The 11,713-nt window shown below is 44.0% G+C and overlaps 1 protein-coding gene, 1 long non-coding RNA gene and 1 pseudogene across 3 annotated transcripts in view; 1 reads left to right on the top strand and 2 right to left on the bottom strand.

Moving 5' to 3' along the window:
• The first annotated feature begins 1,986 nt into the window (after nt 1-1,986).
• The window catches only part of Lca5 (lebercilin LCA5), a 56,568-nt gene continuing 46,841 nt past the window's right edge, over nt 1,987-11,713 (top strand). The window contains exons 1-2 of one of the 2 annotated variants that reach the window (XM_031344414.1): nt 1,987-2,157; nt 2,520-2,590. The gene's annotated coding sequence lies outside the window, so the exon portion shown is untranslated. Of the gene's footprint in view, nt 2,158-2,519; nt 2,591-9,086; nt 9,215-11,713 lie in introns of those variants that run through there. The other variant, XM_031344415.1, reaches the window with a different exon arrangement.
• On the bottom strand, nt 6,725-6,859 carry LOC116074100 (annotated as a pseudogene).
• LOC116072856 lies at nt 8,290-8,960 on the bottom strand. The gene is made up of 2 exons (XR_004111573.1): nt 8,741-8,960; nt 8,290-8,454 (listed from the first exon to the last, which is right to left on the bottom strand). It is a non-coding gene; the product is annotated as an uncharacterized LOC116072856 (long non-coding RNA).

The following is an 11,713-nucleotide window of genomic DNA, read 5'->3' as shown; positions in this document are numbered from 1 at the left end:
TAACTGTGTGTCTGGTTACTCAGCATCCCCTTCGTCAAGCCTCCTCCTTTCACATGCAATCAAGAAACCCCAGTGGCATTTGCCATGCCTTTTTTAACTGGACTCTGGCCTGTATCATAAAGCCTTTCAAGCCAGGGTCAGTTTGGTTCCAGTTTCAAATATTGCTACACTAGAAATAAACGCTAGCATTTAAGATGTCTCCCACCAATGGGAAACTCTCTCAACAACTGTCTCAAATACTATATCCCAATGAGAACACTAAACCACTGAACAAAGATACTGTAACTGGTATCTTCATTGGTCATGAGATGTTAACGTCCCTTTTTTTAGACACTGTGGATTAATACAAGTTGTTCGATTGGATTTCCACCCTTCAGTCCCCACCCACTGAGCTCCAGAATAGTTAAAAAAAAAAAAACCAAACAAACAACAAAACACCCCAAACAAACAAACAAACAACAAATGTCTGTGTAAAGGCAACTAGTTTCTTCTATCCTTTCCCAAACTTAGGCCTCTTCTGCTGAAGATGAGGAGAGGCATTTTCCAGGGTGGGACTTGATACCCATATGTAGTCCTGAGGAAGGTGCTGAGCCCAAATTATCTATGGCTTCTTTGAAGGTACTAGTTCAAAGTTTCCAGGAATCAGAGGAAGATATTCCAGCCTAACTTCTACTTAGCGGGTGGGAAGGGGAAGCCTGAGACACTTTGATAGCTACTTTCCCTACTATTTGTATTGCTCACTTGGCATTCTAGGGGTAAATGTTTCAGTGTTCCTACATGTGTTGAATGACGCCGCCACAGTGTTGCGATCACCTTCACCTTTGTCCCGAGTACTACTTATGGTGTTCCAGGTTGGGTCAAGGCACGTAGAAACTGCTCCCTGATAGTGACACCATGACCTCAGCCCTACTTGCTTCTTTGATGCCTGGAAGTCTATCATTTACAAGTAGACACTGACAACATGGGCTGCTTTACTTAAGACCGCTGCTTGCAACCATTTTGTACAGAAAGCCTGTCTGCCCGTTTGTTGTTGTCCAATAATGATGTATTGGAACAAAGCGTGCCTGGGGATGCGGCTCGGTGGACACAGTGCTTGCCCAGCATGCCTGAGACCATGGTTTCATGTATAGCACTGCTTAAACCAGGGTGGTGGCACAGGCCTGTAATCTCATCACTTAACTGGTAGAGCCATAAGGATCAGAAATTCAAGGTCATTGTCAGCTACTAGGGAATTCAAGGTTAGCCTGAAATAGAGAATGTCTCAGGAGAAGGAGGAGGAGGAGGAGAAGGAAAAGGAAGAGGAGGAAGAGGAGAAGTCATAAACTTGATCAAAAAGACACAGTACTACCAAGTGTTAGCAGGAGGCTAGAGACAGGCTGAAGTTTTCCTTTGCATAGATCTGCAGCCAATCATTTAACACTGTATTTGCATACCAGTAATACAACTTCAAGAAACACTGTTGTTAAAGGGCCAGTGTCTGGGGCAACACTTCTTCACAAGCATCTTTTCATTTTTGGCACTTTTTTTTTTTCATTCTATGATGTAGGTCAGTGGTCTAACTGTTACTTAGCTATATGTAGTGGGAGAGGACAGGAAGTATCTTTTATAGTTTGTTTTCCTATGAAATCTTATTTCTAAAATTGCTTACCAATTGTTTTAATTACCAAGATAAAACTTCAGGTGGTGAGATCAAAGATGAGCTATACTTAGTGAGACAGGCCAGCAGTTAAAACAGAAGGAAACATGGGGGAAATTAAAACTTGGTTTATTCCCAGATGTCGTCACTCATTTGAAAGCTTTGGTTGTTAAGCACCTGAGAAATAAGTTATTTCTCATCATTTTAACGGATTCAAGTCCAAATGACTGCCAGGCTGCTTGTTTTTGTTCCACCGCCATGGATGGGCAGGGCGGCTGATGCATCTGGCATCACAGGCATGGGCAGGCCCTGAGCGGAGCGAGATGCTGCGCCACAAAGAGCAGCGCCTGAGGAGGGAGGAGGAGGAAATGGCAGCGTCACGGCTCAGGGCTCAGAGGAGTGAAGGGCCAGATGGGAGGCTTAAATCCGGGGAGACCTGCGGCTGGTCGTGACCTGGCACTCATCGTCCTCTCAGTCACCTTCTGAGCCACAAATAGAACCAGAGGGCTGCGAGAGAGAAGGTAGATCAGAGCGCTTACTCCGCAGGCGGCACTTTCGACAATTGCTCCTTAATTTAATGCTGGGGCTTTAGTCTTAAACCACACAAAATGTGTGAAATTTAAACATCTTAAAAATCATTCCTAGAGCTTTTTCTTGGTTGTATTGCATGTTATTAAAAATAATTCTCAAAATAACCCTCTGATCTAAATAATGGTTTGTATCAGAGAAATCGGTCACCCACTGGACAATAGGAAATAGCGTATACCATTGCGAGGAAAGTTGCTCTTTGTGGGCGGTATTAAAGCTTTTACTCATGAAAAGACACAGTCCTACTGGGCTTTATTTTTTAATTTATTAACTTAAATTTTTGTTTCCCGTCAAGATGCAGCGCGTCCTTCCTCAGTTGCTGCTTGAATAGAATGAGCCTACTTCTCCGGATCCCTGGATTAAGAGGTGTGCTGCTAAGGGTTTATGACTGACTCTGGGGAAAGTCTGATTTGTGGCAGTTTCCCTGTTTCTGTGGCATGAATATCCTCACCGCGTGCCTTGGGGAGCCAGTACCATGTCCCGGTGCTGGGTGCTGTGCCCATTAGGGCTCTCACACCAGCTGCAGGTGGACTGAACACCCCTCTGAGGTGATGGTAGGATTGGAGCTGGCCTTCACATTTGGCTGCATGTTTTGATTTGCTGAGAGATTGAGATAATTACTGAGAACCTCTAGAATGCCATGTGGGGGAGATGCTGAATTGCTGCTGGGGGCTCTACCTTCTCCCATTTCAGTTTAGCAGGGTAAGGAAGGCCTGGAAATTCCGGTTCTACAGGACAGGAATTCTAGCACTCAGGAGGATGAGGCAGGAGGATTACACCAGTAGAAGTCAGCCTGGCCTTCAGAGCAAGACTCTGTCTCAAAATAAAAATGTAACTAACAAAAGTAACAAAAGTAAACACATACACACACACACACACACATACACACACACACACACAGAGAGAGAGAGAGAGACAGAGACAGAGACAGAGACAGAGACCAAGAGACAGAAAGAGACCAACAGAGAGGGAGACACAAAGAGAAACAGACACATATACATACACACATACAGAGAGAGAGAGAGACAGACAGACAGACAGAGAGAAACATACACACACATAGGGAGAAGAAGAGAGACAGAGTCAGAGGGAGATAGAGAGAAGAGAGATAGAGACAGAGACAGGCAAACAGACAGACACATGAACACATATACAAAGACAGAGAGACACCGAGAGACATATACACACACAGAGAGAGAAACACACACACTCTTTCTCTCTCTCTCTCACACACACAGGGCAATATGGGGCAAACAAGGATTGAGATTGATCCCCAAACCAGCAGGGCAGTCTCTGATTTCAGAGTTTTAACTCTGTATGAGGTATTGTTCAAAGACAAAGGCCTTAAGTACTGAAAAGATAACATTAGAAACCATGTGGATGACTTATGTCTGTATTTTCATTTATAAAATCTGACAATGGTAAATGTGGATCAAACACCTATATACCAGTTAAGTCCATGGATAGTACTGAATTTACTATACTTTCTCATTCTTGACTAAATACTAATCCTGGCTAAAAGAGACTCACTGAGTCTGAATGGAGTTGTATCCACGTAACTACAGACCTGCTTAAAATGAGAAGGACCTTAGACATGACTTCTTCCAAGGATTTTCAGATGTGCTTAGCAAAGTCATTAGAATCTCCTTAGAAAGTGTGGGAGGAGTGGGGGATGCAGGGAAGTAGAGAAACACAGAGAGAAACAGGGAGAAAAAAGTTCACAGAGGTTACAAGCCCTTTGTACCCAGCCCTCTCTGCCGGAACTCCTTTGGTGGAATCTGCTTCCTGTATTTTAAATATGGGGCTTTTACTTCTGAGGCGGGTGGTAACAACTGATGCTGTAATTCGCTGACCTAACAATAAAACAAAATCAGAAAAAAACTGAAAGAAAGAAAGAAGGAAGGAAGGAAGGAAAAAAGAAAGAAACCAAACATTACCACAGCTAGTAAGAAGCAAAGGCAGATTTAGAATTAAGGATGCAGGCTTCTAGCTCAGCCATAGTTTTCTTCTCAGAAGCTGGCTTCCCACCACTACTTCATGTAAATAGTGTAATGTGCTGACCGTGCGGTACCTATGACTGGTGTGAGCCTAGCGAATGCTTAAGGTGTGGCTGTTCCGAATTAAGATGTGCCAAAGGATGGAGACATTTAGTTGAATTACTCAGTTTTACAGGACAGGAATTCTAGCACTCAGGAGGATGAGGCAGGAGGATTGCCCCAGTAGAGGTCAGGCTGGAGTATAAGTTCTTAGGCTGGAGAACTTAAAATTATGTGCTTTTCTTAAATTTGAAAAGAAGAAAAATAGTCCACCAGATTGCTCTATACAAATGTATGAGGAGTGAAATTAACTTTTGATATAGACATGTTTTTTTTTTTTTAATTTAACACAGATGCAAAGCTCCTCCCCCAATTGTAATAAACTCTACAAAACCCAGATACTATTAGTGATTGATCCACTATCCAATTTTAAAGAAATTGCTAGTAATATCTTAGTGGTTCAGTTTCTTTTTCAACTGACACAGTAAATCATTCAAAAATTTCATCAAGTATTCAATAATTCATCTTTTACATGGTACAACAATCAACAGCTATGAAGTACTAGCTCACTTTTTACTTACTTATTTTATAAATGTGAATACACCATAGCTGTCTGGAGACCCACCTGAAGAAGCCATTGGATCCCATTAGGGAAGGTTGTGAGCTACCATGTGGCTGCTGGGAATTGAACTCAGGACCTCTAGAAGAGCAGCCGATGCTCTTAACCACTGAGCCATCAAAGATGAGGAGTGATTCAGATTGGACTGTGTGTTTTTGCAAGAGCAGCCCCACCTTATAAGTCTTCAGTTGCCTTGAACCTTATCTTTAGTTCATTTTTTTCTTAAGTCATTCAATTTCTTTAAAATACCAACTATAGATGCTCTTTATTAATGCTATATGCTAACAACCTAGTTACTTAATAAACAAACAAACCAAGTAATACATTTAAAGCAAATATAAGCAACATGAAGTTCCATTTTTAAATTGTCAAACTTTGGTATTTATCACATATTCAGGTAAAAAAAACTGTGAAAGGGTTATGGATGTGAAAACTGTGAAAGTGGATGGGGTACATTATGACATCATGTACCCCATCCACTCATATCCATCCTTGCAACCTTCTCCCCAAAATAAACACCCAAACACCCACACCCAACCCCCCCCCACACCAAAACAAAAACCAAAGCATAGAAAAACATGACTGGCTGCAGTGCTTTCAGCTGTCCCCACCTCTCCCAGGTGGCAGCACTCAGGAGAGCTAGCCTTGGCAATGAACATATGCCAGGGTAGATGTGTGGACAGAGGGATATTCTGTGGGATACACTATGACATACTGTCGATGCTGCAAGTGGAGAGAGACAAGGCTGGCTTACTCACTTTCATGATCCTAGGGCCAGGTCTCCTGTCTGTCACAGGTAGCAAGGGGCATCACCCCCACACCCATGCCACCTCATGGCAGACGAATGATGGGGCCAGCCCTCCCTCACTCTCATCCTTGGGGCTGGCTCATTCACAGCCTCTCAAACAAGAACAAGCCTACTGTCCTGCCCATGTGACGTGTAGGGCCTGCTCTTGGGGTCAGCTCTTCAGACTGCCTCTGGTGACAGTGCAGAGGGGTGAGGGGGTAGCCTTGTTTTCCCAGCTCCCAGAGGCAGCTCTCCCACACTCAGGGGGCTGGCTCACCCACCAGGTGAGCCACCAGGCCCAGCTCCACTAGGGTGCCTGAGCAAGGGATGCTGCCACTGGTGAGAGGTGGAGCCAGCTTTGGCCAAAACACTGGAGCCAGAGGTGAGGAGTGGGACCACTTCTAGACAGCCCCTGGACATCCATGTCATCGCCATAGGCTGCCCCCACCAGGGACTTCCCCGTATTCTCTAGTGATAATATGCACCATAGACCTCAACACTGACCCCTGCCACTGTGTAACCATGGACTCAGACTTGATTTTCAGCAGCAGCCCAGGCTGGGATCTCACCATGGCCTCAGGTGGTGCCACTGGCCATTCAAAACAGCCTCGTCCTCTCCACCCTTGGGTCTCCGGTTCCACCTCTCTTCATAATGCTCAGTTGCTCTGCTTCTCTTTCTCTCCCATCTGTCTACCACAAATTTGCATATTGTGGTTGTTCCCACTGCAGCACAGCCATGTAGCTGGCAGCCCCCCCCATTACATCCTCCATCTCTCTGCATGGCAGGGCGGCAAGTGGATGCCTATGGCCTGCCTGTGCTGTTCACAGGACAGCAGGTCTGTGGATGGTGTGCGAACTGCAGGTCTCTTTCTGACTTCATCCTCTCTTGCTGTGCAGCTTGGTGGTAGGCAGGGCTTTGTGTTGTCTATGGCCTACCTATGCTGTGGGGTGGAGGGGAGGTCTGTGGGCATCTTTTCCCTGATCTCACTTTATGGCATGGAAGAATGCAGGTCTGTTTTTCTCCTCCTGTGCTGTGCTGTCTGGATTTGGTTCGATTTGTGTGTGTCCTAGGCATAATACAGCTTTGGCCACCAAGCCAGGCATCAGGCTAGGATGAGCAAAGGGCTCCCATCTGCCCCTGACTGATAGAAGAACACCATCAACAAGGTGTCTCTTTGCCCATTGCTGGGGGGGTGGTGTGTGTGGTTTGTTTGTTTTTCTTTCTGTTGGTTTTGGTTTGTTTAAGACAAGATCTTGCTATGTATATAGCCGAGTTGAGATATTCCTGTCTGTGGCTCACAAATTTTGGATTATAGGTATCTGTCACACACAACTTTTTAAAAGAATGGTATCTTATGAACAACTGAACTTTTGCTGAGGAAGATCTATTGTTTTAATTATAAGATTATATTATATGCACATGTATGCATATATATGTATATATGTGTGTATATACATATATATGTATATGTATGTATGTATGTATGTATGTATTTCCCCCTTTAAAATTGGGATCAATGCAATTTCTGTATTGCCTGATGGCAGGAAAGCTATGCATTCCTCTGGCTAGTGAATGGTTTGAAGGTTCTAAGAAATCCTCTGACTCTGCAATAGTAGTTATCTCATTAAAAAAAAAAAAACCTGGAATGTTTCTATTAGAAAACCATTTGTAGGAATAGTTAAACCTTTTTGTGTCATTGCCACAGAGCATCGAACATGGCAAAGTCCTGCAAGGAAAAAAAAAAAAGGCCATTCATTGGCCAAAGGGAGTCTGAAGTAACAGAGCAATTCCCGTGAGACTAAAAGTACAAACCCAGAGTGCCCAACGGTGAACAGGCTTCATCCCTAAACATAATCTTTAGAAACAGCAGTCAAATATTGAATGCAGTTAAATAGTTTTTTTTTTTTTGTTTTGTTTTTGTTTTTTGTTTCTTGTTTTTTTCGAGACAGGATTTCTCTGTGTAGACCAGGCTGGCCTCGAACTCAGAAATCCATCAGCCTCTGCCTCCCAAGTGCTGGGATTAAAGGCGTGCACCACCACTGCCCAGCTAGAAAAACACTCTAAAGATGCTAGATTTGGAATTTAGTAGCCTTGTGGTTCTATCCTGACCTCATCACTTACTCCTAAAATTTCTTTTAAAATTGTCAGTGCATTACTATTCCCTGAATCTATTTTCTGGAGTATAAACGATGGCTAGCAATATCTAAGTCGTAGCTTGAAACAGAATGGGATCACACAGCCTAGATCTATTCTGCATGCTCGGTTGTCACAATTGTTAGCTGCCTCTGAGTGCAAGTCCTCAGGAGCCGGTAGGGGGCAGTTGTCCAGGGAAATGGCAGCATCCTTCTTTATTGACTGTTAAACTATTTTCTGTTAACTCTGTCAGTAACAACAGTGAGCTATTTTGACAGAGAAATATGGGACTGAACTATGGGATATGAAGAATTTCATGGCAGTTTGAGGGAGTACTCATTTTATTTTCACTAAAGGACAATTGCTACCTCCTATGGCAAACTTCGTACCATAGGAAGTTACATAGGAAATACACAGAGAATTACATTTACAATATTTAGGCAAGCTAGTCTGTTACTTGAAGGGAAAAAAACGAAGTGAGGCGAGAAATGGGAACGATAATCTTTATTGGGCAACGGACTGGAATATATTTGCATCAAAGAACTCGATCTGCAGTTGAAGACAAAAACCAGAGAGACACTAGCAGGCTTCAATCAGGAACTGAGTAGTCTTATTAAACGGTTTGGATGAGAAGCTCAGACAGCTTCAACGCTCCTGTGGGAAAGATTTTCTTTATAGCTTCTTTGCCTACTGCAATTAATGCTGCTTAGTGTGCACTGTCAATTTTAAAAGAAAAATTAGCCATCTAGCCGCCCCTTAGCCCACTGGCATGCACTTCAGAATATTTCCTTTAAAAACATAATTCTGCACTTATCCCATTTTCCTTTAGCCCCAAATTTCCTTCAGAAGTTAAAAATCACGCGCAAGCCATATCCAAGATGCGTTATCTCAAGAAAGTCCAGCCCCCAGGCAGGAGCATCATAAAGTTTCAAGTCCACACCTTCCTATGGAGCCAGAAAAGTACAGTATGATTTCTTTATAACGAAACCCAAAATATTCAGAAAGAAATCGGGGCAGTTTCCAAGGATTTTGTCCAGCGGCCAGTTTCACAGACCCTTTCCGGAGCCGGCGTCGCTCTGTGAAAAGGGTTGGCTTTCTTTCGGTCTGTCCTGAGCGCTGGGCTCCGCGCAGCAACCGTCCTCGCGGATCGCAGTTCCCCGCCTCAGCGGCCGACCAATAGCTGATGCCTCTCGCCTCGCCGTCCCGCCTTCCGATGCCTCGGGATCCAATAGAAATGGCCGTATGGAGCTAGTAACCAATGGGAACTCTGGGAGGCGGTCGGTCCTCCCGCGGTGCAAGCTGGGCCTCCGCTCCGTTGCCCGGGAGCCGAAGCCGCCTAGCCGCCGCCCGCAGCCCGTGGGTCCCTACAGTGAGTGAGTTCAAACTCCCAGCAGCCGAAGTCTGCAGCGTCCAGGTACTCTAAGTCTGGGGCCATAGCGGTCGGTCGGACTCAGGGATCGGCCGATGATCCTGGCAGGAGCAGGGGGTGCCAGCTTGGAGGGTGAGGGGCGGGCCGCGGCTGAGAGAGGAGGTCTGCGGCCGGAGGATGGCCGTGATGGGGCGGGGCGGGGCGGGGCGGGGCAAGGCGGGGATGGACCGCTGATGCTTTGGAGAGAACCGAGAGAAAGTTGAGAGAGTGGGATTTGTTAGCCTCCCAAAGCATGTGCAGACGAATCCAAAGGAGAGCGAAGTTACCTGAAAGAAACCTCTGGAGGCTGGTGGAGATCGGGATGGGAAAGGAGGGCGCGCGGAGCCTTTGAGAGACTCTGGAACAGTGTAGAATATTATTGTTACACTGTCGTTAAAGGGGAGAGGCACTTTGGTCCAGGCTGTGGATTACTTTTATACATCATTGAAGTGTGGAGTGGAACGAATAAAGGTAGTTTAGCAAAACCTACCTGTTGGTATAACTGAGTTGGGGTGGATACAGATGCCTTTTGTTTCCGCGCTGCTAGCTGAACAAGGGAACAGTGTTTCCCAGTGTGAGGGGCTGGTCCAGTTCACCTGAATGTAAATTCTTAGTCACTTCATGGGCTTGAAAAGTAATGGCACCTTTGGTTAGTAACAAGTTGTTAGTGACAGTATTTTTTGCCCCAGAGGAGGGGTGCAGTGAATAGTATACACACTGTGAGGATTAATTTTATGGAGTATTTTTACCTATGTTTGGGTAAGTGGGGTGTGGAGGAAGGTTTTATGAAAGTAGATTTTCTTTTATGATTGTGTGTGTGTGTGTGTGTGTGTATTTCCTGTCATGGACCAGCTCCTGTCTGCACATCTCCATCCCGAAGTTTGAGGGTCTTAGCTCTTCACCCAAGCAGAGTATGCTTGACCACATACATGTTTATGCCTAACTGTGCATTCAGGATAAGATAGATATCTTTGGAATCAACAGTCATAATTTAGGGCTTGAGAGGTGATTCAACAGTTAAGAGTACTAACAACACTCCCAGAGGTCCTAGGTTTGATTCCCAGCAGCTACGTAGCAGCTCACAACTGTCTGTAACTCTAGTTCCAGGGAATCCTATGCTGTCTTCTGGCCCTTCTGGGCACCAGGAACGGTATAAATGGTGCACAGACATGCATTCAACAAAACACCCACATAACCAACTAACTTAATAATCAACCAATCAAACAAATAATCAAACATAAATAAGTAAGTAAATTTAGAAGGTCATTTAAATGGTGAGGATACAGGCACCAAGGAAAAAAGATAAATGGAGGTTTCATTTTTCTCATGCTCATTAATCTGTATTCTTTCTAGCCTCTTTCCACACTCCAATTTTATATTACTACCTACAATATTTCACCTTGTGATTGCTTGTGTATTGGTTAGTATGTTTATTCAAATGTATGGTAGGAAAGGCAAGTTTGCTTCCGTTCTTTAAATTGATAAACTGCCATTCAGATGTCAAAAGCAGCTGATGCCTCTGGAAAAGAGATATTTCCAAAGCTGTATCTCTGTAACATCGCGGGCGGAACCACTCTGTAAGACTTGCTGGAAAAAGACTCAAGCAGCCCCTGCTGTTAGCAAGCTCTGGGGACACCCCCTCCTCTGCCACAACCCAGTCTTCCATTTTCTTCATTCCATAGTTTTCTTGGCCAACTCCATCCTTCCTGTTGGCTTCTACTATCTATAACTTATTAGCACACCCCCAATTTTGCATCTCTCCAACTTCTATGTAGGCAATTGTAGGTACTTCCAATTGGATTAATCTGCCTACAGGTGCCCTAGACTCAGTGTGTCTGATAAACCCCATGCAGCCAGATGATATCGTTTGCATCCAGTTTTACAAGTTAAAATTCTTCCAGGTTGTTCTCATACTCCACATTTAGTTCATCATCAAGTCTGGCTTATTCGACTTGCTCAATATCTCCAGCATCACTTTGAAGCTCCACATCCCTAGCTATGTTACTGTAGTGTCGACCTCTGGGTCTTGGGTTAAGGTGGACCTTTGTAAAGGTCATGTAAAGGCTAAAGTGCTTTAGCCTTCCTAAAGATTCTTTGTTTCTGTAAGCAATCTGCCTGTGATTGTAGCTTCCCCCATCCAGCCTCACTCATCACTTACTGATGCCCACCGCCAGTATACTCATTTTAAACCAGACTGTCCCATATTTATATAATGTGAAGTACATATTTTTCAATAAGCATACAAAAATATAAGCAGGCTAAGTTAATTTTAATATATGGTAATTGGATAATCCAAAATATTGTTTCAATACATAACAATATAGAAGAGATTGTTAAAGTGTGTATTAAAATTTCAAAAGCTCATGTGCTATGTGTGTAAGTTTTTGGTTACTACTCAAAGAAAATGAATTTCATTTTGTTCTGTCTTCCTGCTCACTTCCTTTAGACCTATTCCCCCATTCTCATATATATGTACATATATATATATATATATATATATATATA

Source organism: Mastomys coucha, unplaced genomic scaffold (genome assembly GCF_008632895.1).
Source record: "Mastomys coucha isolate ucsf_1 unplaced genomic scaffold, UCSF_Mcou_1 pScaffold23, whole genome shotgun sequence".
NCBI lineage: Eukaryota > Metazoa > Chordata > Mammalia > Rodentia > Muridae > Mastomys > Mastomys coucha.
This window is presented reverse-complemented; position numbering and strand designations above follow the sequence as displayed.